At 43.2% G+C, this 25,034-nt stretch overlaps 1 long non-coding RNA gene across 6 annotated transcripts in view; it reads left to right on the plus strand.

Annotated features, from left to right (window-relative positions):
- Positions 1–25,034, plus strand: part of LOC123616659 (uncharacterized) — a 409,877-nt gene that overhangs the window by 292,788 nt on the left and 92,055 nt on the right. For all 6 annotated transcript variants that reach the window (XR_012506484.1, XR_012506482.1, XR_012506481.1 and 3 more), the window contains one exon: positions 11,883–11,959. This is a non-coding gene — a long non-coding RNA (uncharacterized LOC123616659). The remainder of the gene's footprint in view (positions 1–11,882; positions 11,960–25,034) is intronic.

Here is a 25,034-nt window from a genome sequence, read left to right on the forward strand (position 1 = left end):
GCCTTGAGTGCCAGGAAGCTCACAGCTAAATGAAATGCTTGAACATAACATAATACTTCTCTAACAGTTGATGTCAGGCATAATTATCTTCCTTCCTCCTCTTCCTTCCTTCCTTCTTTCCTTACTTCCTCTGTTTTGGACTCATAGATACAGAGAACAAACTGGTGGTTGCCAGAGGGGAGGCAGGTGGCGAGTTGAGTGAAGGAGGTGAATGGGAGAGATATAGACTTCCAGTTATAAAATAAATAAGTCATGAGGATGTAATATAAAGCATAAGGAATATAATCAGTAATATTGCAATAACTTTGCATGGTAACAGATGGTTACTAGACTTATTGTAGTGATCAATTTGCAATGTATATAAATGTCGAATCACTATGTTGCACACCTGAAACGAATATAATATTGTATGTCAACTATTCCTCGATGATTTTTTAAAAATATGCTTTTTTTGTCATTGTTTTATGTACTTTTTGACTGTACAGTTTACTTAAGTGTTCTTTGCATCACTTAAAAATTTAGAAGGGGAAAGAGATTGTCTGTAAATAAATATCCAATGGGAGAGTTTTTAGAGCAGCAATTTGTAATAGAAAGAATAGGGGTTTGGGTACCACACAGGCCGGAGTTCAAATTCTTGCTTCTCCGCTTGTGAGTCTTGAGAGCTTGGGCGTATTGCTGACCTCAGTTAACACTCTGTCTTCATGTACAAAGTGGATGTAATAGGCCAGATAAAAATAGACAGTACATTTACTGTGTGGATTCTAGCCTGGAAAAGAAAAGACTGAAGGGAGATACAAAGGCTGTCATAAAATACAGGAAGAGCTATCATGTTTCAAAGGACTAGCAGAGGTAGGATGTGTAGATGAACTAGAAGGTAGATTTTTATTCCAAAACAAAAAAGAAGCCGTCTTCTCACTATGAGATCATTCTGATGACGGGAGGGGGTTCCTGTTACTGCAAGTGGTGAGCAGAATCCAGGTGAGCAGATTTGAGGTACCTGAGGCCAAGTTCCATAGAAAGTTCTCCCCAGCTCTAAGGGATCTTATTATTCCACCCTTAACCTCCTTAAACTTGTTCTTACCAGCCAAACTGACCACCTCAGACCAGTCTGACCAGACATGCCCCGAAACCTCAGCAAGCGAGTTCATGGTTATTTTTCATTTTTTAGTATTGCCTTTGTCTGATGCTCTGTAGGTACTACAGGACCCATGAAGACCCTCACCAGATGCAGTCAGCTCTCCTTATCAGAGGGTTCCTCATCCAGATTCAACCAACTGTGGATAGAAAATATTCAGAAGAAAAATTCCAGAAAGTTCTAAAAAGCAAAACTTGAATTTGCTGCTAGCCAGCAACTATTTACATAGGATTTACATTGTATTTACAACTATTTACATAGCATTTGCATTGTATTAGGTATTATAAATAATCTAGAGATTTTTTAAAGTAGATGGGAGTTTGTGAGGAGGTTATATGCAAGTACTGTGCCATTTTATATAAGGGACTTGAGCATTCTCAGGTTTTTGGTATCTGTGGGGGTCCTGGAACCAACCCCTCGTGGAAACCAAGAGATGATACAGTTAACCCTTGAACAACAGGAGTTTATACTGTGAGGGTCCACTTAGGTGTGGTTTTTTTTCACTGAATACATACTGCAGTACTATACCATCCAGTCGGTTGAATCTGTGTATGTGGAGGGCCAGCTGTAAAGTTATACATGGATTTTTTGGGTGGATGGTTGGTGCCCTAACCCCTGCATGACTCAAGGATCAACTGTGTATGGAACCCAGAGTTGGAAGCAAGAGTTTTCATCAAACTAACTTGGTACTTCTATAAGTAAATTGCTTTTGGACTAAAAGCACAGCTCTTTCTCTCTTCTTGTATTCTTCCCAAATACTCTTTAAAATTTGAGTGTAGATTTTGACCCCTCCTCTGCTGAAGTCTACTATGTCAACCCAGTAACCATGGCCTACTAGTTCTCTTTGAAATGTTGTTACAGCCATTTTTTTTTTTTCCCCAGCTTAGTTCAGTGGAAGGATGTGGCCATTGGGACAACACACTTCTTGCTTCAAATCTCAGTTCTAATCCTTTCTAGCTAGGTGATCTTGGGCAAGCTCTCTAACCTCCGTGAGGCTCTGCTGATTCATCTATAAAACGGGGGTTACTCATAGGGTTGTTGCAAGGAGTAAATAAAATAATGTATACGGTTCCCCTAGCATAGGGCTGGATCTGTAATATTTATGCAATAAATCTTGGTTCTCTTTCTTCTCCCTTTCTCTAAGGGATTCTCTGATTACATTAGTCCAGAATGCTAATCTCTTTCGTCTGGCAATCAATTACAGACTGTCCTGAAATATTCCATAGAAGCATTTTATTATTTTTAGCTTCTGATGACTTTATAACTCTTCTCTCCGACTAAACTATAAGCCCTATTTATTCAGCCATTTACTTAATGTTCACTTATTTAAAAGTGACTAAGTACCAATCACTGACTGACACTTTAAATGGATATGGGAAGTCTACTCTTAAGGGTTGTACCTCCTGGCAGTCGGATCATAAGCTCATACCTATTGAATAAATGACTGAATAAATTTAATCCTGTGGCTCAAGGTACAATGGGTAGAAAAAAGAGAAAGACTAGGCAATTATCACCATGGGCCATGTGAGTATCTGAGGTAAGGAAATGACAACAGAAAAAAAAAACCTGGGAGATAATTAGGTAGGGTATAAAGATTTCAGATAGGAGAGTGATTCTGGAGGTAGACTCATCAGGAATGACCCAGTGGCTGACTATCAGGGAGTTAGAAAGAAAATAAAATCAACATTTTGAATGTTATTGGCCTTAGGGTCTGTAAGCACCATTAATAGGCATCAAGGTTGACCATGTGGAGGATATTTGGAAGGAAAGATGAGTCACGTTGTAAATGTGTTTGGTTTCAGGCATTGGTGGGATATTTCAAGAAAAGATACGGAAGTATTAGTGAGAAATTTGGAAATATCACTGGAGATGGGGATGTAGCCAGAACTTTTCCTAGAACCACACCGTGGAGAAGGGAATTTCAGGTAGGAGGAACAGATGTGGAAAAGCCTGAAGGTTAAAAGAGCCAGCATCCTTAAGCCTGTTACAAGTAGTGTGCTCAGAGCAATGTAGCAGGGAGAGACAGGAGTAAGACGAGTCAGGTCACGAAGGACCACTTGTGAAAGATAAAGGATTGTAGAATATGTCTTGTATTCTGCATGGTGATGGGAAGCCATTCAACATGCACATGGACTGACCATTAGATCAGGAAATACAGGATGGAGGAAACCTACAAGTTGTGCTGAGACGTAGATTACACAGGCCCGAAGATTTGAGTTGAAATGGTCATTTTCAATGAACCTGTCTGGATTGTAATCTTTGAAATTTTACTGTCAAGACAAGTTCTTCCCTATTATTAAAGCTCAGTTAAGCTTTCTGCTCTGGATAAAAAGTCCCTTTTCTTCTCCTGCTCTTCCTCCATCTGCTGAGAGAGTAAGAGAAAGATGATTACCTTTCTTACTCTAAAACATCAGGCAACTTCTCCTCTGGATTCTGAAGGAAGAGAATCACTTTTCAAAGTCATTTAGAGGAGAATCTATAGATGGTGTTGCCAGCAGAGTCAGGCCACCCCCTACATTGTTTCTGAGTATCTCTGGGGGACATAGTGGAGGGTTTCTGCAGGAAGAGACAGTAGTGGATTTCCTTTCAGACAACAGTTCTCTTGGCACAAATTCTGGAGTTCTTGTTTCCTTGGACAGCTCCTCCTTGATGGTGGTCACAGCTGATCTAATGATTCTGTAATGAGAAGCAGCATGGCGTTGCTGTCTTATGTCTCTGACCCACACGTGAATGTGTTACCAACAGAAAGGAAACTCGAGAAATCAAAACAGGAAGGATTCTATTATCAGGCCAACGTGCCCACTCTTGCAGCGCAACGAACGCCTTATTGGCATTCCTATTCAAGTCCAGCCCCAGCGTAATTAATCACTGGTGCATTTGCTATCCCAGGCTACAAAGATATGTCTTGAAGCCTTTTCAAGTTTCTTCCAAGCTTCTTGCCTTGGCGTTTTCCCAAGCTGCTTCTTGAAGAACAGCAAGCTGGTATTTGGAGCATATGGCCATGGTCTGTTTGTGTGTTCATTAAATCAAGATACCAATGAAAAGAAAGCCGAAAGCTTTCTGTCCTTTAAATGAAATTGTCAACCCAGATATCTGCCGCCTTTCCCAAACCCTGGCCCGAAATGCCTGGCTAGTGGGGCCGTGTTATAAAGACAAATTAATTCATATCAGACTTTGATCATGGCCTGAAAACTTTTTGGACATTTCAGTTTTTAGGAGTTATGTTTAGAAAATTAGAATTCCCTTTTAGTGTCTTCAGTACTTAATGACAGCCAGGACATCTTGCCGTATCTGGAGTGCCAACCTCTGAGATGAGGATGGGAGGGGACATTTCAGGGCTGTCACAGCTGTGTGTGAAAGGGAAGCGATGGTGGGGGTTCTTCAGCGTGCATGGTCACAACCCACCGGAAGGGGGCCGTCTTGCCGACTCGAGGCCAGTGCGCAAACCTGGCTGTAGCTGCCTCTCTCTCCCTCGCTTTCCCTTGCTCTCGCCTCCTGCCATGTAACGTGTCAAAAGCAAATGAAAATTGAGAGGATTCGGCTGAAAATAGAATTGAATTCTATTAGTGAGCCTAATAGTGAAGGTGCATTTGGAAATCCAGTGCAGGAGAGCTAATGTTTACCACTTGACTACTCATGCCCCGGGCTCCAAATGCATAATGATGCAAATTAAAAACCCAGCAAATGGAGGAGCTGGCATCTCAAAGATAACCATACCTAACGCCGGGTATGACAGAACATCTGCTCTTTAATTAATCTTACGTAAAGACGGAAGCTCTGCATTAAGATGCGCAGTGTTTATGACAACTGTTCTTTTTTTTTTTTTTTTTTTTTTTGTGGTTAGCATGCTCCTGGACTCCCCCGTGTAATTGTTGCTGCTTTGTAACTCGCACAAAGCCCAGCTGAACAACCCCCGTCAGCCAGAAAGGAAAATATGGGCAGGAAGGGTACTGAGAAGAGAATGTGATGATTTCAGAATATCAATCAGGCCAGGAACCAATCCCAACTTTCATTCCTTACTTGTGGGTTGGCCTGGGTGGTAGGAACTTAACCAGAATATTTCCATTTTTGTGGAATATGGGAAATCAACTGTGTGTGGGTGTGTGTATGCACACATATACATATACATATAACATACTAATACATGTCATTTTATAGTTTATAAAGATCTTTTTTTACGTATAGTACAGTGGTTAAGATGATAGGCTCTGCAGCCAGGCTGTCTGAATCTTTCCACTCCTTCCTAAACTGTAACATTGGATATGTCCCTTACTAGATCTGTGCCTCAGTTTCCTCATCTGTGTGAAAGGCCTAATAACAATTCCAGTTTCAGAAGATTGTGAGGATTACATATGGTCACTGTAATCACCATTTACAGCGCATTAGCCATGTGCTTGGCATAAATGTGTTACTTCGTTTACGTGAATTAACTCATTTAATTTTCCCAATAACCCTATCTCATAGTTAATAAGCTAGTATGTGTAAGACTCTTTAAAACAGTGACTGATAGATTTTAAAGGATGCAATAAATGTTAGCCATGATAATCGCCATTACTTTTTATGTCATCTCTAATATATGTCATTATTCAGTCCTCACCACTACTCTGTGAGAGTGGGTCTGTTAGGTTTCCCCACTTTATAGACGCCAGTTGAAGCTCAGAAAGATGAACTGTTCCCCCAGCTAGACATGTGGAGAGTCAGAGAACAAGGATTCTAGCCCGCATCATCTGATTTAAAATTTTGTGCCTTGAGCCCTTTCTTATTCTAAAATTGGTGTGATGAGCGATTATAAAAATTGAAGGGGTTAAAAAAGAGAGGGGCAGTTGGAAATTCATTGTAACAACGTGTGTGTTCAAAAACCCACCCTACCAAATCAAGCATGCTCAGTTCCGAAGGAAAATGGAGGTTGTTCTCAGATGTCAGAACACTTCTCTGTGACGATTACTGTTTTGGACACTGGCCACTTTATAAATTTCAGTACTCATTTTTGCTCCACGGCTGTTTGGTATTCCTGTGGTATTTATTCACCACGCTTGAGGGTGATATCATGGCAACGATGAAGCATCAAGATCTTAATTTTGCTCTGACGTGGAATCTCTTCCTCTTTCACATACAGGTTGGCTGTTATTTTCTCGCAGATGCTGTAAGGTTGATACAGATAGAATTCACGCTCTGCTCAGAATGAGGCAGAGGGGGGAAGGGGAACGACACCAAAAAAGGACGGAGAGGAAGTGAGATGCTTATGGTTTTGTTTTTGTTTTTTGACACCAAAATGGAATCTTTTAAGTGTCAGTATTTCAGAGCACTGGCAACGAATTCTTCTGTTTGCTGGGTGAGCTTCATTTAATGCTGTTATTTCCCCATGGATATGAAGAGTCTTCCTGAGATGAACACAAGAAGCTAATCACAAACAAACAAAGAGAAGACAGCCACGTCTATCTGCGACCACCGTGTTCCCTCCACTGGAGGGGGCTCTCTCAACCCCTTCTCTTAGGATATGAAAACAAACCAGACGGATGTGCTATCTCCATCTTTAGACCTTTCACAGGGTCTCTGGAACAAAGCAGGGCAGCAGAGCTTCTTGAAGACTTGCTTGGGGAGAGGGGGAGAGAGAGAGAGAGGCTGGGTGGAATCTTGAATAAAAATGATAGGTTATGCTTTAAGCTGAATCAAAATAGGCTATCTGAAGAATATATAGAAATGGCATGCATGCTGCCTCTGGGAAGATTCCTTTTTATTTGTCTATCTCTGTATAAAAGAGGAAGATAGAGAAATTGAAAGGAAAGCACCATTTCTGTAATGTTCACCCTGGCCAAGAGTTTGAAATAATCTAAAAACAGCGGCTCTTCCAAAATGACGGCTTTGCTTGAAGTTTATCCACCTCTCTCCCCATTCCTCACCACCCCCAGCTCCCCTCACCAAAAAAAAAATATATATATATATATGTGTATATGTTCAAAGCTGCCCTAGTCACTGTGGGGAAAAGACGGCGATCTTTTGTGTGTTGTTATAATTAACCAGGCCCATTTCATCATCAGATTCTAGAAGGGGATGCAGTGTTAAAAAAAGAACTAAAGGAAGAAACCAGGAGAAATGACCATTTTAATTGCATGTTTATTCTCTCTTCGCTTTCCCAAATTGGTTTCGTTTCCTCCGAGTGGGGTAAGTGCCAGGGTATTCAGATGAGCAGGGGGCCAGGGTGGATTCCAACATTTACCAGCGTTTGAATTACCTCCGGACGGTTTGGCGGCCCCTAAATTTATACCCTCGAAGGCACAGCAACAGGCCTTCATCTCCTATGGAAGAGACTTGAAAGCGTGCCAGGACAGGACCTCCGTCCTGCCTGCTCAGAGTCCTGGCACGTAGAATCACACAAGAAAACAAAAGGCATTTGTGAGGAGCCGTCCAGGAAGAAAGATCAACAATATAAACCGAGGAGGGGGAGGAGAAAGAAAAGAAAAAGCCCTTTAAAATGGTTTTGTGCTTATTTTAATAGAACTTGCACAGTCCCTGAATATCCTCTAATCAAAACCAAATGCTTGTTGCTGAACAGGGCTCTCCCTTTGTTGGCTGGGAATGCCCACCGGGCTCCGATGGGGGCTGGGGCCCGGCCTGGCCGGCTTATCTCGCCCCCAGGAATAAACAGCATCCTCAAGGTTAGGGCATGCAGCTGGCTGGGGAAAAAAAAAAATCAGGAAAAAGGTCCATGGCAACTGGACTTTGGGGTTCCATCACCCCAAATGTCTGCTGAAAAACTTGGAGATCTGTTTTGATTCTTTTGGACCCTGAAATATGTCAAGTAACAGGAGAAGGAAAAGGAAATGCTTCTTTTTCTCCCCCTCCATCTCTGTCTCTCGTTCACTCTGTCAGTCCATCTGTTCACCCCAATTGGGGTTGAGGGGGTGCTTTTCTCCTCCTTTCTTCGCCCCCCCCCCATCCTTCCTCCATCCACCTCTGTCCCTCTGTCAGTTTCTGACTCACTGCCGAAAAAAATCAGTCAGCTTTCAACTTGATTGGCTCAGGCTGCCCAACCTTGACTTTATGTGGGCTGGAAGGATTTCAGTCTGGGTTTGATCAGAATTATCTTTTATCTGCAACCAAGTACCCGAGCAAGAAACCCATCTCCTTGTCTTTCACCTTGGGCTTGTTGCTTTCTCCTCTCATTCTTGTAACCACCTGAAGAAAAGGAAGAGAATGATTGTGATGGTTGTGGAGACAGGACTTTCAGTCCAGGGCAGAAGGGATGAAGCCATAATCTAGTCCTGGGCTTGGGATCTGGTCTTTGGGTTATGCCGGGTGATGTCATTAAGAGAGTCGGCAGCCTCTTTTGTTTCAACGCCAGGCAGTTCTTTTTCAAATGCTTGTGGGGTGTCCTGCCTGAGGGGGAGGGGAAGGGAGAAGAGGACCCTAGAAACCCATGTGCACAGGAGCTGCACCTTTTCATGTCGCCCCAGCTCCATGCAGCACAAATTGACTTTGTAAGATTGGCTCTGAAAATGAATACCCAGGACATCGCTCTGTGTTTCTTTCCTGTGAAATTACTTTTCTGAATGAAAATATTGAATTCCTTTGAAAGCAAGTAGTATAATATCTCTGGAAATGAAAATCCTGTGGAAATCACAAAGGAAAGAAGACCGAAGGATATGAAAGCTTTCTATCTCCAAATGTTAGCCGGGCCCTGGATTTTTTTTTTTTCCTTGACAACAATCATGACTGCTCTTTCTGATGTTGATACATGGGGCGCTAGAATCTCCTAGATGCTTCTGTTACAGATTTATGTTTTATCTACCATAAACGGCCAATATCATTATCTTAATTTACTACAGCATTTGTATGCATGCGGTGTTCTTTGTAGTCCACTTGCCCAGGGAGTCTGACCTGCGGATTTTTCCTTGTCTCAAGGGGAACATATTGACTTACCGCCAGGCTTCTGGCCGTCACAGAGCTTCTGCTGAACTGACTGATGAACAGGGCAGATGCCTCTGTGGAAGTAGAGGCGTGGACAACAGGAGGCCCCCTTTCACTGCATCAGCTACCTGGTTGCTTCCCTTTGTTCCTCAGATCGTCTTGAGAGGGACCACCTCCACCCTTTTCCTTCTGTTGACAGGCTCGTTGGCTGTAGAGAGAATTTCCTGCCGACAAAAGTACTCTCTCTAGAAAGATGTTCCCCTTTCCATGTTCTCACTCATCTAAGTTCTTTTAGACTCGATTAGTTGAAGCACCCTTTTTTTTTTAAGGTACATTATGTTTGGTGTCATTGATTCTTTTGCTTGCTTTTTTCAAAGAGCAAGGTGTCAGTTGTCCACTGCATAAATGATAAAATGCCTCTTTCAACTTCTCCCCAGATGAGTAGTCAAAAAAAGGCAGGAAAGGGAGGGACAAACACGAAGAGGCAGATCTAGAAGCCCAGTCAAGATAAAGCAATTCCAAAGGAGTATGACCTTTCTGTAAAGGATATGGAGCCCTCTGCCCCGATGGAATTGCAGGCCTGCCTGATGCCAAGCTAGGGAGCAAAGCTGCTGAAGGGATGGCTGTGATGCTCACAGCCATGTTTGCGGGAGGTGGGGAGTCAGGTGGTACTAGGTGACTGAGCCAATATCTTGATTTCCAAAAGCTTTAGAAAACTTGAAGATGCTTCTGATTTTTCAGTAGATTAAAAGAAAAAAATGTTGAGCAATTAGGGGAAGGTATAGTGATCCCAAGGACTTAGAGCGTAATATATTCTTTGGGATTATTGCTGTCATCTTCATTTCATTTTGTGGGTCACATCTTGGCCATTTATAGAACTCTGTTGTCACAGGAATAGCATCTTTGAGCTTGGTGCCTTGTAGAACCTTAAAGTGAAGAGGAAAACAGAGCTGGATGGTTTTCAGTTTGGTGGATGTGTTGATAATACCCAAAAATTGTAGCAGTGGCTGTCAGAAGAGGGATCCCTGGAGAAATGGGGAACCTTCAGGTCCTTGGTCTGGCCTGGGCCAACATCTTTTTTATTGAGATGGGTGAAGACTTATTCATTAACGTGGCCAATGATTTGAACATGGAAGGAATAATAAAGAATATGTTCTATATTAAAATTAGACATTAAAAAATCTCAAAAAACTAGAAGAGTGACATTTAACATGGATAATGGAAAGTTTGATACTTTAATTATGGCTTCATGTGGAAATTGAAACTTGCAATGCAAAAAAGACAGATGATGTGGGTAAATACCTTCAGTGTGAAAGGCTCCTGATTCTTCTGGCCACACCTGAAAGTTTCCTACAAGATGTTGTTCAGCCCAAGTCAGTCTCTTGAAAGAGGTTGGTCAAGCATTTCTTTGGATCTCCCATACCTTCCTTCAGGTTACTCTGAAGGAACTCATAATTATATCCTATGTTTATATATACCCTTGCATCATCTTATATATGCTCATGTTCTAGTGTATAATGGGTGCTCAAAACCTATTCATGGATTGAGGTTCTGAATTGTGTAAATTCGGTTGCTCCCTTGGGTAGTCCATGCTGCCTTCATCACGTGCACTTCTGCCCTGGGACAGTTCTTCTTTGTACCTCCATCTGCAGAAACTTTTCAGTGTCCTAGGAAACTACTGGTGAGAATTAATAACCTAAGTCCAGCTTCTGATATTAATTTCTTTATACCAAGTATTCTTAAAGTCATTTGACAAGGTGAGGCTTGTCACGGATTAATATTTCTTACACAAATATAATTCCAATGTCCTATGAATTGGAGATCAGAGACTCAGGTGTCCAGACGTCCCTTGACATGACCAGTGGATGAATTCTTAAAAGTGGATGCTAGCCCAAACCAAATATGCCCAAAGCAGTTTTCCGGTAGAGTCATGTCACAGAAGTGATTGAAGATATTTCAACCACTGTAGACGGATATCGCTACCTCTTTGTAATCTATAGTTACTTAAAGCTGGACTCATTTAGTAAGTACATAGGGTGAGAGGTGGTGTGCACAGGGAACAAGTTGGAGATGATAAACCGGCTTCCTTGTACTGCCACGGGGTTGCTAGCGATGGGCTATAGCATGTCTTAGGATTTTCTTTCCATGCTTAAATAAATTAAGAATCATTAGCAGTGAAGCTTGTACCACGTTGCTCTGTGTAGCTGTGGAATCACAAGCAGTTAATATGAGAAAGGGAACTGCAATGCAGAAAAACACAAACACAGCACAAATGCATTTCACTTGACGGGCAGTGGAGGAACCAAGGGAGTGAAAGATAGATGCTAGCGCATTGTCATTCACCAGCAATTAGGGTCTCAGGTACCGCGGTGCCCACCTACCATGATATTTGCCACACATTACATTACATTACTGTGTTATTTCACTAAGAGGCCTAAATAAAATTAGGTGTACATCAAATACGTAAAACACAAATATATCTAGACCAAGAAGTGCCCGTATAAGCTTTTGTAAAAATATTCGTAGATCCATGACATGGTTATTTTCGTTTGTTCAGGTTTGTGGTGTAATGTGTGCATAGTAAGTGAGCATCATACATTTTCAATCTTGAAGTAGAACATTCTTTCCCGGTGTCATCACAGACCAGCAGTGTGTATGGGATCCTGGTGGTGACACCTGAGTTATTTCTCTTCACGTGATGCTTAACCAGTTAGCAGCCAAGAAATTCTTTGCCAAAATTTGTGTCTTGGGTTCATTTGGAAAACGTGTGCCCCAAACATTTCCTTCCTTCCTCCCATCTTTGATACCTTCCTTCCTTCCTTTGTCCCCCCTGTGATAGATGCTGTGAACCTGGTGGGAAAGAAGAGACACGGGCAGCAATTGTCACAACACAGTACGGGCAGGGCCATCTGAAAGGTATGTACAGAATTTCAAGGGAGCACAGATGTGGGGAGTGAGTTTGTTCACAGAGGGTTTCCTGAAAGAGATAGAAATTAGGTTGCATCTTAAAGCTAGTTTGTTCTTTTCAGAATTTAAAGGAAGCATCAAGCTCCAGAAGGATTTTTTCCAAACTTTCTAGTCTTTCTTTAAGGTACAAGCAAGGAGGTAAAATGTGCTTTTGTGGCTAAATTGGATCATCCCTGCTGGCTCTTTGTCAACCCTGCCTTTCATTAGAAGTAAATTTGAAAAATCCAAACGTGTGTTAAGCTGGTTGCTAAGCTCAATTATTGAAAGAGATTTCAGGATCTTCTCGTTAAGGAATATTGAGCAAATAAATGAAAAGAGAACAAAACTTCCTTGATGGTGTGGTGGCAGTAAATGTTTCTTGGTGGAGGGATTTCTTTTTCTTTTTCCTTTTTTTTTTTTTTTTTTTGTCCTGCAGAGAAGTAAGCAGGGGTGGAAGATGCTATAATTATTTGGAAGGTCTTGCCTACAGCCATCAATATAGCTAAGTCACCACTGACAATGTGAGAAGAATTCTGAGGAGGCAGATTGCACTCAGATGGCAGGGGACTATCAGATGAGTCATTAATATCATCTCTGTGTTACAGTTAGACAGCCACAGATCTGGATTCGAAGTGCTAAGTGTGTGCCACCCCCACTTCACTTTGGTACAGTATTGGAATGGCCTGGTAGAGCTGAGCAGAGAAATGTGGTAGGAAAATGATGGGACATTAGCCTAATTCTTGATTCATCAGTTACTAATAGCATGACCTTTCATTGCCTATTAAATCTTTAGGACTCGCCCTCGTCATCAGTGCAGCGTCGGAGGGGTAAGGGACGAGTTTATAATAAATTATCTCTAACAGTGGATCTAATTTAAAAATTTTAACCAAATCACCAAAGGACAGTTCGATTTAATTCCTACACTCATTGTATATACTTTTCTCCTATGAAATCTTTCATATATGGATATAAACATGCATCTCTGGAAATGACAGAGAAGGCGTATGGTACCCCAGAGCTAATAAGGTTTCAACGCTAATTCTCTGTCTTGCATCTATGTATTTCAAACTTCTTATCCAAACCCATTTCCAATTATTCGCCTTCAAGCATTTTCCATCTCAGTCAGTTCTCACAATTGTCTGAAAATATCAGGCATTTTTCCATCTGCATCTCTTGACTTGTTTCTTAGAAAGTTCTGTAGCTCAGTGATCTCTGTATTAAAATTCAACCCATCCTTCAAGGTTCATCATATAGGAACTATTCCCATGAGCCAGACCTGACTGCCTCCTCCCTGAAGCTGAGAGGGACCTCAGTTCCCCTGCAGGCTACCCATCTCTCCTAAAAACACTTGCCCATTTTCTACCTTGTGATAGATTCATTTGTCTAAATATCTGTCTCCTAAAGAGGGACTCAATCTTAGTGTTTATGTCGCCAGGGCTTATCAGGGTGCTTGAAACACAGTGGGCCGTCAGCTTACACTGCTGGAATGGAATCAGGGAAAGACTGTAGCTTTAAATGGACACCTATCCAGAGTGAAAGTGTGAGCCCTTCAGCAGCACAGGATTCTGCCTGATCTTTCCCACCTCCTGCTCCAGCCACACTGACCTCCTTGCTTTCTGCTGCTGGAGCTGATACAAGCCTCTTCTTGCCTTAGGGCATTGGCTTCAGTGGTTTCGCCTGCCTCTGAGCTCTTCCCCAGATAACAGCAGATCCTTCCTCCTGCTTCCATCAGATCTCTGCTCAGCAGGGCCATCTCTGACCATCCTATAAAAAAAAAGCAATTTACAAAACTCACTTCCTTACCTCTTTCATTGGTCTCCATAGCACTTAACCATCTGACATAATATGTATTCATTTGTTTGCTAGCCGCTTGTTGTCCCCATCAGAAGGGAAGGTCACGAGGGAAGGAGTTGTGCTCCCTGCTTTTCCTCCCAGTACCCAGACTGGTGCCTGGTGCAGAGTCAACTTTGTGTGTCTTTCCTCCAGCATCTGCTGCTTTTCATCAGTGTATCAGGGTTCTCTAGACTCATGCCAGCTTGAAATCCATGCTGCTTTCTTGCTTCTGGGCTCTTATCTCTACTTCCACAGTCTCTCTTCTATACCGTGGACCTCAAGTTAAGATCCTCTGATCTAGTAGAACAGGAAGGTCTGAGCTACAGTGATACCCATAGGATCGATGGTATATATTAAAAGAAAGAGGAGGCATTAAATAATTGAAGGGAAAAAAAATAAAGGTATGTGTTTTTTTATAGAAGACCTCACGATCAGAAAGAGTTGAATGAAGTCTATTCATTTGTTATTGATAACACTTTTTCATTTAAAAGAGGGCTTAATGGTTTGTGGTTAGTTTGGGCACATGATTCAAGTGAGGTTCTTGGAAGCTTTAGTAGGTAGTTTCCAAGTGCAAAGCATGTTGGGGACTTAAAAGGGGCCTATGGATTCTGCTCTTAAGAAATTTCTGTTAATGATACGGGGCATACTTAGTCCTTAGTAAGAAATCCTTTGGAATGATCCATCAAACTTTATCTTGATCTTGTAGAGGAACTCACTGTGTACAGATTAAAACTGTATTTACATCAATCACAATTATACCAGGTCCACCTCTTTTAGAATGACCCTAATCTGCCCCCAGGCACATATTTGGAACCATTGGCCTCTTAGTTTCTATTTCTGGCTGATTTTATGTGCTTTTGTTTTGGGGCTTTTTTTGTTGTTGTTGGCAGGGGCTGGTTTTTTGGTTTTCTTCAACAGGCTGCACCCTGATCAGATGGGTAGTATTTGGCCCTTGGGTTACTGTAAAACAGAAGTGGCAAGGGCTTTGAAGAGATAAGATGCATGGGTGAAGGAGAGGGAAGAGAAGACTTCTAAATCTGTTCATTGAGCAAGTTATTGGTTGAGCATTTTCTGGGTACCAGCAGTGCATGGGTACGAAGCATATATTAAGACAGGCTTCCTGTCCTTGAGGGACTCACTGTCTGTGTTTTGAGCCCATGTAACAGGGGTTGTTGGCAGAAACAAAGAATTAAAAGCAAAGGGCACTGGGTAGAGAAAAGAGTCGAGGTTAAGACTTGGTCTTGTTGAATTTGAGATGAAAGCAATACCTCCAAATGGTCTTGAAATGAGTCGAAAAGTCTAAGTTCTGTGGAGGGTGTGGGGAAAAAAAAAAAGCAATGAATAATAGCATCGTAGACCAGCAAGACATGGATGTGAAAAGTCTGCTTTCTATTGGGAAATATACATTTGATACTTCATGGATGGAAGAAGGATTTTTTTTCTTTTTTCCTTATTTAAGTTAGGACTTCTTGCCAAGTTTCTGCTTAGGCATTCTGAACTGAACTTCAAATGTTCAGGGGCTTCTGTTTTAAACACATTTGGAGTTGCGGCTTCTTGTTCAAGGAAGAAAACCTCTTCAAGGGCATCAAAGAGCTGTGAAGAAAGATACAGTGTGTTGACACTTTGTGTAAGGGCATCAAAACCAGAAAAATTTCTCTGCTGTACACACATATTTCAAAGTCAGAGGGGGAAGGGTTCTAGTGAGAAGCTTCTGTTGCTGGATTTAACCCCAAATACTTGAGAAATAATTTAACACATGCATTGTGCCTAAAATATGCTTACCTAGCAATTTCAAGCCAAGGTCTAGAAGTTGTTTTCTCTAGGGTGTGACCTTTAAATAAATTGTGAAGCTTCTCATTGCTGGGCCCAGGGGAGAGGAGTCAGGGAATAGAATCAGGGGGAGGAATCTTACCAGAACATCAGAAGCCATTTGACCCAGGGCCTTGGGGAAACTGCTTACAAATTCGATTTAAATCATTGTCGCCAGGCCCCTTGTGAGGGGATGACGGGAAAAGATCCCCTGTGTTGCTCCAAGACCCATCTCCCTCCTGAATCCTATTGAGGACCTGGTAGAAGTGGGTACAGAATAAAATCCACACCTGCAAGGGGTGAGCCCACTATTAATTCTCGGTAGCGACACCTGGGTGTCACATCCACACAGATAGGATCTGGACCATTTCCATCACTTGCTACCTAGGTGAACTTGGGCAGGTCTCCCTGACTTCTTGAAGCCTCTGTTTTCTCATTTGAAAAGTGGAAGCAGTAACTCCCGCCTCACCTGGTTGTTGCTTGAATAAATGAAAGTTAAATATAAAGTGCCTAGCAGGTGCCTTGATGCTTAGAAAGAGCTCAGTAAATGCTGCCCAACTGCTACCTCCCTTTTGTTCTCTCCCTCAGGATGATAAAATCATCTTAGTTTAGGTGAAATGAGGATGTCAAATTAAGAAATCAAGGAGGTAATGATTTGTGTGCCAGCTCCAGCCCTGCCGCCACTAGCTCTGTGACCTGAGGCAAGTCACTTAACCTCTCTCACCTCCATTTCCTCACCTACAAATTGAAGTTAACAAATACTTGTAAATTGGAATAAAAGATCAAGTTAAACTCCTGGGCAGGGAAGCAGATTAGCAAAATGGTCAAGAAGCGCATCTCTAGAGTTAGGTTCCTTAAATTCCAACCTGGGCTCCAAAGCTTACTCGCTATATGACTTCGGCCACTTTACAAAAGACCATTGTGTCTCACTTTCCTTATCTGCTAAACAGGGGTAGTAGTAGTAGTTTATGCCCCGTACAGATGCAGAGTAAATGAGTGACTACATGTAAAACTCTTAGCTATGCCTGGCACATACTGAGCACTCAAGACATATATTTATGATCTCAGGAAATGTTGTTGAAAATGTTGTTAGCATGTTGTGTGTTGGAAAGCTTGTGGCTTGTGACCAGAGAAGAAAGACTGAATTAGTAGAAAAATCTTGAAGTATGACTTTGAACTACTCTGGCCTAGAGACCCCGAATAGACCTTTCCAATTCCGTTCTGCAGTGGAATATAGGCTACTGGATTGTCCAAGTGTTTGGGAACCATTTGGGGAAAAGCAACGACTTACACTGTTAACAGCCTCGCTCTGTGGAGCTGATCTTCCTTGGAACAGATGGGTCTCCAATCGGGACCCCTTGGAAGAATGCTGGGGTTGCTCTAATTTGGAGCAGTTTGTCTACAGCTTAAGAAGCCTGCTCTACCATAATCACCCTGACTTGCAAGCACTCAAAGTAGAGAAGATCTGGTTGCTGTTGGGTAACCAGAATCTGAAATGCTGTGGCTCCAGCTCTGTGGCCTGGATAAACTTACGTGGGGTCACACCTGAATCAGGCAGGAACGGTTGTAGCCATGTCCCCTTGTGTGGCCTGGCTGAGGGCATGGTGATGTCCTCTGCACTGCTGCGAATGATGAATCCAGTCCGTTGAGGGTCTGTTTGCTTCTCTAGAAACTCTCTCTATAAAGGAGTTCCAAGGAAAGAAATGGCTGTGACAACCTGCAGTACAGGAAAAGAAAAGAGGGCATAATCAGGGCCAGACGGAGACCTTGAGGAGACTTATGCGCTAAAAGGATTAGTGCCCTACCTCCGCCCCCACCGCTATGCCCCACATTATATGCAATTAAAAACAAAGATGAAATACGTGTAGCCGAACTTTGGTAGTCCACCAAAGTTCTGATTTTTCCATGATGGTTTTAAAATGTGTCTCCACATACTTTTTCAAAAATTCTTGCTTTTTTGGTGCACATGCTAGTTTTCCATGGATAATCAAGCTGGTTATCCTGGTGGTCCTGACCTTGGGATCATCATCCAGAGTGCCTGAGGTGTCTGGGAAGTGATTGTCCCTCTGATGAAAGAATATAATTAACTAAATGGATGGATCATTTGTTAAGTGTCTACTCTTCCCGAAGGAAGGGCAGGGATGTTATGAAATAGAAGTGACATCTTTCTGTGGGTATCTCCTCAGCAGAAATGACACATAGAAGACTTTGGAGTGAGGACACATTGGTTCAGAACTTTGGACTTTGGAACTAACCTCTGAACTGGTTTCCTTTACTCTAGTTGTACTTACTTCTAATAGATTGTATTGTTGAAGAGTGATCTTCTTAAAAAAAAAAAGTGACCTTAATGGTCCTCTGTTTATAACACTTTATGTGAAGCCTCACCATTCTGTAGAATAAAGATAAACTCCTTTGCACCTCAAGGTTCTTTACAACCTGCTTGTACCTACTGAGTTCCATCTCTCCCTATTAGCCCAGCTGACCCTGTGCTCTAGCCATATATAAACCCTCTTCCTAGTCTCCACCGTGTGTCCACTGCTGCTCCTCTGTTCCTCTTTCATCCCCTGGCAGACTCCCATTCATCACTCAGAGCCGAGTCCATGTGCTCTTGGGTTCCCTGGTTCTCCAGGCCGACTCACTGTCTCTTTCCTTTGTGCCCCCACATACGTGGTTCAATCTCTGTGGTCACATTGTCACTACCGCCTTTTAGACATGACGGTTCACACGTCAGCATCCTCTTTGCAACTGTGAGCTCTTTGAGGGCCAGGACCAGGCTTTGTTTATTTGGGGATCTTCATCGACTTTACAGTGCTCAGCACGCAGTAGGTGCAAAATAATGTTTGCTGAATAAATGCAATAACTAGTTAGAAACTGGCAAAACAGCAGCGCCTACCTCCACGAAGGCAGAAATCATGGAGTTGGCACTCGGTTGAATGAATGAGTGCGGGAATGGGGAGCTCATAGAGCCGTCGTGAAAGTCAGAATGAGCGCTGTGGAGGCTCTGTGAAACGAATGGCTGGGTCTGGGCGAGACGCTGTTACCACTGTGACTGCAGCGAGCACAGTCCCCCGCTTTCATAGCGGTGCGGCCGTGTGCAGAGGGCCATCGGAGCCAGCTCTCAGCTGCCTGCCTGCCACCCCAGGTAAGGGAAAGGCAGCGTTCCACTGACTGGACGTGTAACGGGGTGGAAGTGAGCCTGCTGCTGCCTCTTTCACAGCTGGTGAGGGCTGTAATGAAAAGATCTGAGAGCCCCTTTCTCCCTGGTCCTACAAGGAGAGTGTCATAAACGTCCAATTTGCCGCTGATTGCCACATTGGCCCAGGGACTCCGCAGCAACAAGTCATTGAAACGCAGCTAACCACAGGCACACGTGCTGAAAAAGCAACTTAACCTCTTTCCTCACTCCGATTGAGTAGCAAATTAGACTAACGGTCGCCACCGTTAATGGAACACCTTCACTGTCATACCTAGTGCTAGAATCTCATTTGCTCTCCACCCAGTCATACAAATGGCTGTATTGTCACCATTTTAGGGAGCAAAGGGCTCAGTCAGGTTGAGGGCTTTTCTCAAAATCACTCTGTATCAGTCAACTTTCAGTGTAATATACTGAGAAAACAAACACCCCCCACGTCTCAGTGTCTTGGAACAGCCAGCCGTTAATTCTCTATTGTATGACATTCCTAGTGCAGCGTCTGAGGTCCGTGCTGGCTCTGCTCTGTGTGTCGTCTTTATTCCAGAACCCAGGCTGAAGAACAGTCCTGACTTGGGGTCTCTGATTCTTGTGGCAGAGAGAAGGGAGCAATGGCCCACCTCCCCAAGGCTCTACAAGCTCTTACGTTACTCCGACTCACAGTCCGTTGGCCAGAGCCAGTCGTATGGCCAAGCTTGAAGTCCAGGCAGTAGGAGCGAGTGCTTCTCCCATAGAGAGACACCCCAAGCCCCACGGCGATGGATAGGGATGAATAGCTGGGAAGGAATAAATAGGGTCAATCAGAAAATCCCCTAGTAAGAGACAGAGCTGGGAGGAAAGCTGAAGTCCTTCCTCCTCCAGATTCCAAGTCCTTTCCATCGTACCAAGCAGTCTATAATGGGAGCCTCACTGCAGCTTTATGGACTTTGATGACAGGAACCCAGCGTGCAACTCGAAGTCTTGATTCCTGGAAATACAGGAGAAGGCAGAACTGAGGCCCCCATCTTGTCACTTAACAGAACAGGGTTGCGAGTGTGTGTCAGGAAAGTCTTGCTCTGTTGTCTGTCAGTGTAATTGGCATGAAAAACCTCCTCTCTCTCTGCGGCCCGCAGTGCTCCAGTAAATCTCCCCCTGTACCTCCCATTACCCCTCGCTTAAAGCACCGATTATTCCTTTATTAGAGCTCAGCCACAAGTAGGCCATGAATTTTTATGGCTTTTCCGGATCTCATAAGGCAATGAGAATCATCCATTTAAACACAGTCACTAAACTCTACCACAGGTTTATGACCTGATAGAGCATTTCACCGCCGTTTAAAAGAAGCCGCACCCACTCTTCCCTTCTTTGAACATTTAGTTTCCTCTTCAAGAGAAAGAGAATGTCAGCTTCCCACTTTCAACCCCCCTTGTGGCTACCTTGAGATGTGGCTGGGTTGAAATGCCACCATCGATGAAAATCTGAATGCCCCACCTTTGGGAGTCACTTAAGTATTAAAAAAAAAAAAAATTCTCCCAGCCTCCTCCAGCTCCATTAGGATGTTTTATTCTTTTCAATTTACATGTGCCTTTATTAGGCAATTCATTCACCAAATATTAATTGCATAAGCACTGTACATCAGACAATGAACGTGCCAGGCATGACTCAACTTCGGATCATGTCGCCGTGGGGTACCCCTGTCGGGAAACAAGGCAAAAGAGAAGATGCTGTTTCTTGAGGGACTTCAAGGCAATTCCATGTCCACTGTCTCGTTTGACTATGTCTGTAACCTTTACCGTTGTCCAGAGTCATCTCACCTTGGACATGGTAGAGCGGAAATGTCCTTGAGTTTGGTTTGCAGCCTCAAGAATGTGGTTGAGCTCTGGGTTGGGGGTGAGTGGCTCTAATCACAGAGCTTGGTTAGTGGAAAAAGAATCGTGATCCTCAAAGCAGTTCAAGTTCTGGAAATAACCGCTGTATTTGCTATTAGCAGACTTCTTTGAAGAACGTCCTGCCAGCAAGTAACTCCTCTTAGCTTCCACATAATGAGATTCCTTTCCCCTGAGTTTTTCCCCCATAAATTAGAGACATGTATGTCTGTGGTTACTGGACTTTGCAGTCTCGATTTTCACAGGTTCTCATAAACTCAGCGTGTCTCAAAGCAAATTCACTATCTCCCACATCTACTTATTGTCAAATTGGCTCCTTTCTTTCTCTCTCTCCTGGTCAAGGTGCAAATCATTTACTCATTCACCTGCCTTTGTAACCCGGGAGACAGCCTTGAGTCCTCATTCTCCTGTATCTGCCCCAACCGATCAGTTATGGAGCCGTGCCTCTTGGCATCTTTAAATAAGTAAGGTCCAGCCCTCCATCACTACTGCCTCTCCTCCCCTTACCAGGACTCCTACAACACCCCCTCCAGCCATGCTCTTCTTGCTTCAGGTCTCACTCTGCTCCTGCCCGTCCGAATCCGTATTTCCAGAGTGACCTTCCTACACCCACTTCTGATCATGTCCCTCTCCTTTATCGAGCCCCCATGGTCCATCGGCGTGGTCAGCGGGAAGGCCTTCCTTCTCAGCACAGAGCAGCAACAGCCTCATTAGCAGGCTCCCCCCTCCCACTTCTGTAATTCCAGTCCCTCAAAGTGCACCTTGTGAACTGTTCATGGCAATTTACATAACACTCTCCTGAAATCAGCGTTTGCTTTTTACTCCCACATACGCTATACTGGCTCCCTTTGTCTTCCCGGAAGACTTCTACCCTCCCCTAAGACTCGGCCTGAATCTTCTTTGTGAAGGAAAGTACCGTACAATCTCTTCAGGCAGGAAAAATCCCTTCCACCTCTGGGCCTTCCCTGTGACTTGAACTTCACTCAGTTTTCCAACTTTTCATCTCTACTAAACTGCCAGATGAGGAGGACACATACCATGTCTTATAACACACTGCTTGCTTAGACTTTTCATGTCCCTTGTCTCATTGATCCTCCAGCCCTGTCAGATAGGTCCCTGTTATCCCATTTTACAGATGACAGTCAGGTTTAGCTAATGTTTCGAGGTTGTAAATGGAAGGCCCAGAGGTCTAAGCCAAGCGTCTCCACTGCCTACAATCTTTGCTAATACACTTCTTTACTGTTTGCAACAGCAGTGGCAGCTTCTCCCTCATAGACAGAAGGGGCTTAGCAGAGGGCATCTAGTTGGAAAAGAAGTCTAGCCGGGGTGCCTTCAAGCTGCACTTGCAAGGCAAGAGCAGAGGTTGTGTTTGGGTTGTGTTATACACCATTAAATACTGTAATGTTTTCTGAAGCTATTTTTATTTCATACATCGCATACAACTGAGAAAATCTGAGTTGCCTGTATTGAAAAGTTCTGTCATCACTGGACTCACGTTTTTGGAGGGAAGTTTTAGCTGCCAGATAAGAATGTGGGGAGGGGCTTTGGCCTCTTTGGCGAGGCTGCTGTCAGCCTCAGTGCGTTGCCAGGGGCAGATCAGAAACCCAGCCTGAACCTCGTCAGTGTGGCCCCAGCTGAAATGGCTTCACCAGGTAAACGCGTAGGTTTCTGGCCTCAGGTTGATTGCAGGTGGCTGTAAGATGTGCCCACACGAACATTTCTGCATCTAAGGAATAAAACTGCTGCTGGTTTTACCTGTTCTGATCCGTGACCCCCAAATAAAGACACATACGTGGCCAGTTTCTTCCAGAGTTTAGCAGTAAGGAATTGCTTCTCCTCAAGATGTGCTAACCTTCCTTTTATCCCAGCAAGCGTTATGGAAGCAGAGAGAAGTCCAAACGTGGGCTGTGAATCAGAATTACCTGGGAAGGTAATAAACATACTGATTCCTCGATCCCATCCCTGGAAATTCCGATTGAGAGACCTGGAGAGGTGCTGAGAGATCTGTTAGTTGCAGACCAGCTTGATTATTGAGCTCTCTGCGGTGTGCTAATGAAGCCACTGTCCTCGGTATTAGCCTCTCACATTTTCACATGAGGTTTGGCTGCTCCCACGGCTGGGCTTCAGTGCTGGGCTGAGGATGCTTTCTCGAGATCCCTGGCTGTAAAAGAGCTCGACTTAGTGCAGAAGACAGTGTATCCTCCACACCTTGGCATCTTCCCCCACTCTGGCCCAAAAGGTGCTCAGTCCTGGTGAAAGGGAAGCCCCAAGACCGTAGGAACTCAGGCTCCTCAACCCTCCACCCATTTGCATCTGTGTCTGCAGGCATGAAAAGGGAGGGGGGCCCTGGACCCTCAGAGAAGAGCATCATGTCAGCTTCCAAGCAGGCGTTTACAGGTCAGCAGAGCACTGGCTGTGAACTTGTTTTCAGAAGCGATTTGCCTGAGGTCACCGAGAGTTAGTGGCAGAGCCCAAGTAAGAATCCTGTGGCTGCCTTGGGCACTGGAAGGCGGTCCCTGCCCCAGCCTGTAGGAAGGGACACAAAACAAGGGATTAGAGTGACTGCTGCATATTCAAAAATCAGCCCTTTGTCTGTCTGTGAACAGATCCACTGCTCATGCTCCCATTATTAAGACAGGAACTTCCCAGGAGACAGGAGGGAAATGAGAAGGATTCAAGGAAGCTCTAGAGTGGGGACAATATTTTTTTTCTTTTAAAATTTCAAGTTAATATGAAACTCCTTATTTCTCCTCTGCATCCTTAGTGACTACCAACCACAACTAATTTATGTCATTTTCTCTAACTGGCATTCTAAGGGGTCCACAAGAGGAAAATAAAATATTTAATAAAATAAAATGTGACAAATGAACTCTTTGAGTGAAACAAGCCAGATCAGTGAGAGCTGCAGATGCAGCAGCAGGAGGAAGGAGGTTCTGAGAGCTGGAAAGAGGCCCAGGTGAAAACTGTGATGGGTTTTGGAAATTTTTTTTTTTCAATTTTTAAATTGGAAGGATTTGACCGTATTCTACATAATCTGATGTATACATTTCATCTTCACTCGCCTTTCTTTTGTCGCTTCTCATGTGCTGCAGTCGGAGCAGGGTTCCCTATTATGTAAATAAGGGAATGAGACAGATGGTGCTACAAAGCAATGAATTCATCTGGGGGGAGGGCTTTAATTATGGATGGGTGGGCCCGGCTGTGTTTTGGGTTCAGCAAACGTCCCAAACGTTATGGGATTGGCAAAACCCCAGATGCAGTTTTCCAGGCACATTTGAAAATCCTGTCATATTTGCAGGGGAACTGAAGTTAGGATTTGTTTCTTCTTCTTTATTAAATTCCTCAAGTTGCTGGCCCTGAGTTTAGCCTCTGAAACTGGAGGAATTTGAGCAGTGCTTTAAGGAGCTGGTCTACTGTTCTTTTGACACTAAGGTATTTCATAGGTACTACTGAGCTTTTGAATAGTCTTTTTTATGGGTTGTAAACAAAAAAAATGGAAGATCCAGGATACTGTAAATGGAAATTTAAAGTTATGCACGTACCCAGATATGATTGCTATTAATTTATTAATATATTGAAACTTAGTATTTTTAGTATAATTATTTTCCACCATTGAACTCTCACTATTTTCCATTTTATATCTTGTTTTGTCACTTAATACTATGTCATTATCATTTCCATATACCACTATTCATAATTTTCATGTATATATAATGCTCCATTCAATTTATGAGTCATTTGAAAAAATGAAAGATGTATATTTTAGTGGGCATTTGTTTCACTCAGAGTAATACAAGCTAGATCCTTAGACAATCTAAGTTTTGTTTATATCCTTGGTCAGATAAAATCTAGTGGAAACAGATGAACAGAATAATCAGAAATGGCTATGGGGATTTTGGGGGTGCTATGTAATGTCAAGTTCACAGTCAAAGGCAGAAGCTCAAAGAGAGACCCAGAACCAGCTGAGTATACACAAAGGACTTCATGCTTTGGATATGATTACAGAAAAATCAAAACACAAGTTAGGTGCAAACTTACGGGAACAGAGTAGACGAGCATTTGTGAATTTAGTGTCCATGGATTCAGTGGTTCACAAGGGACCTCGCAAGGCCAGGATATGGGGTGATTTATCATTTTGCTGCAATAGCACTTGAAATCACATGGGTTTGCAAAGCTCTCGCATTTCGACCGCGCTGCTCTGTCTCTGAACCTAGCCAACCATCCAGCTTTTGTGTTTTAATCAGTTTTGTGGTTTTGCACTCCTTGATGAGAATTGAGCAATTCTTAAAACATGATAAATTGTATTTCTTTGTGAAAAAAACTGGACAAGAGAAGAACGTCCACTGTG

The sequence above is a fragment of the Camelus bactrianus genome, chromosome 4 (assembly GCF_048773025.1).
Source record: "Camelus bactrianus isolate YW-2024 breed Bactrian camel chromosome 4, ASM4877302v1, whole genome shotgun sequence".
NCBI classification, from domain to species: Eukaryota; Metazoa; Chordata; class Mammalia; order Artiodactyla; family Camelidae; genus Camelus; species Camelus bactrianus.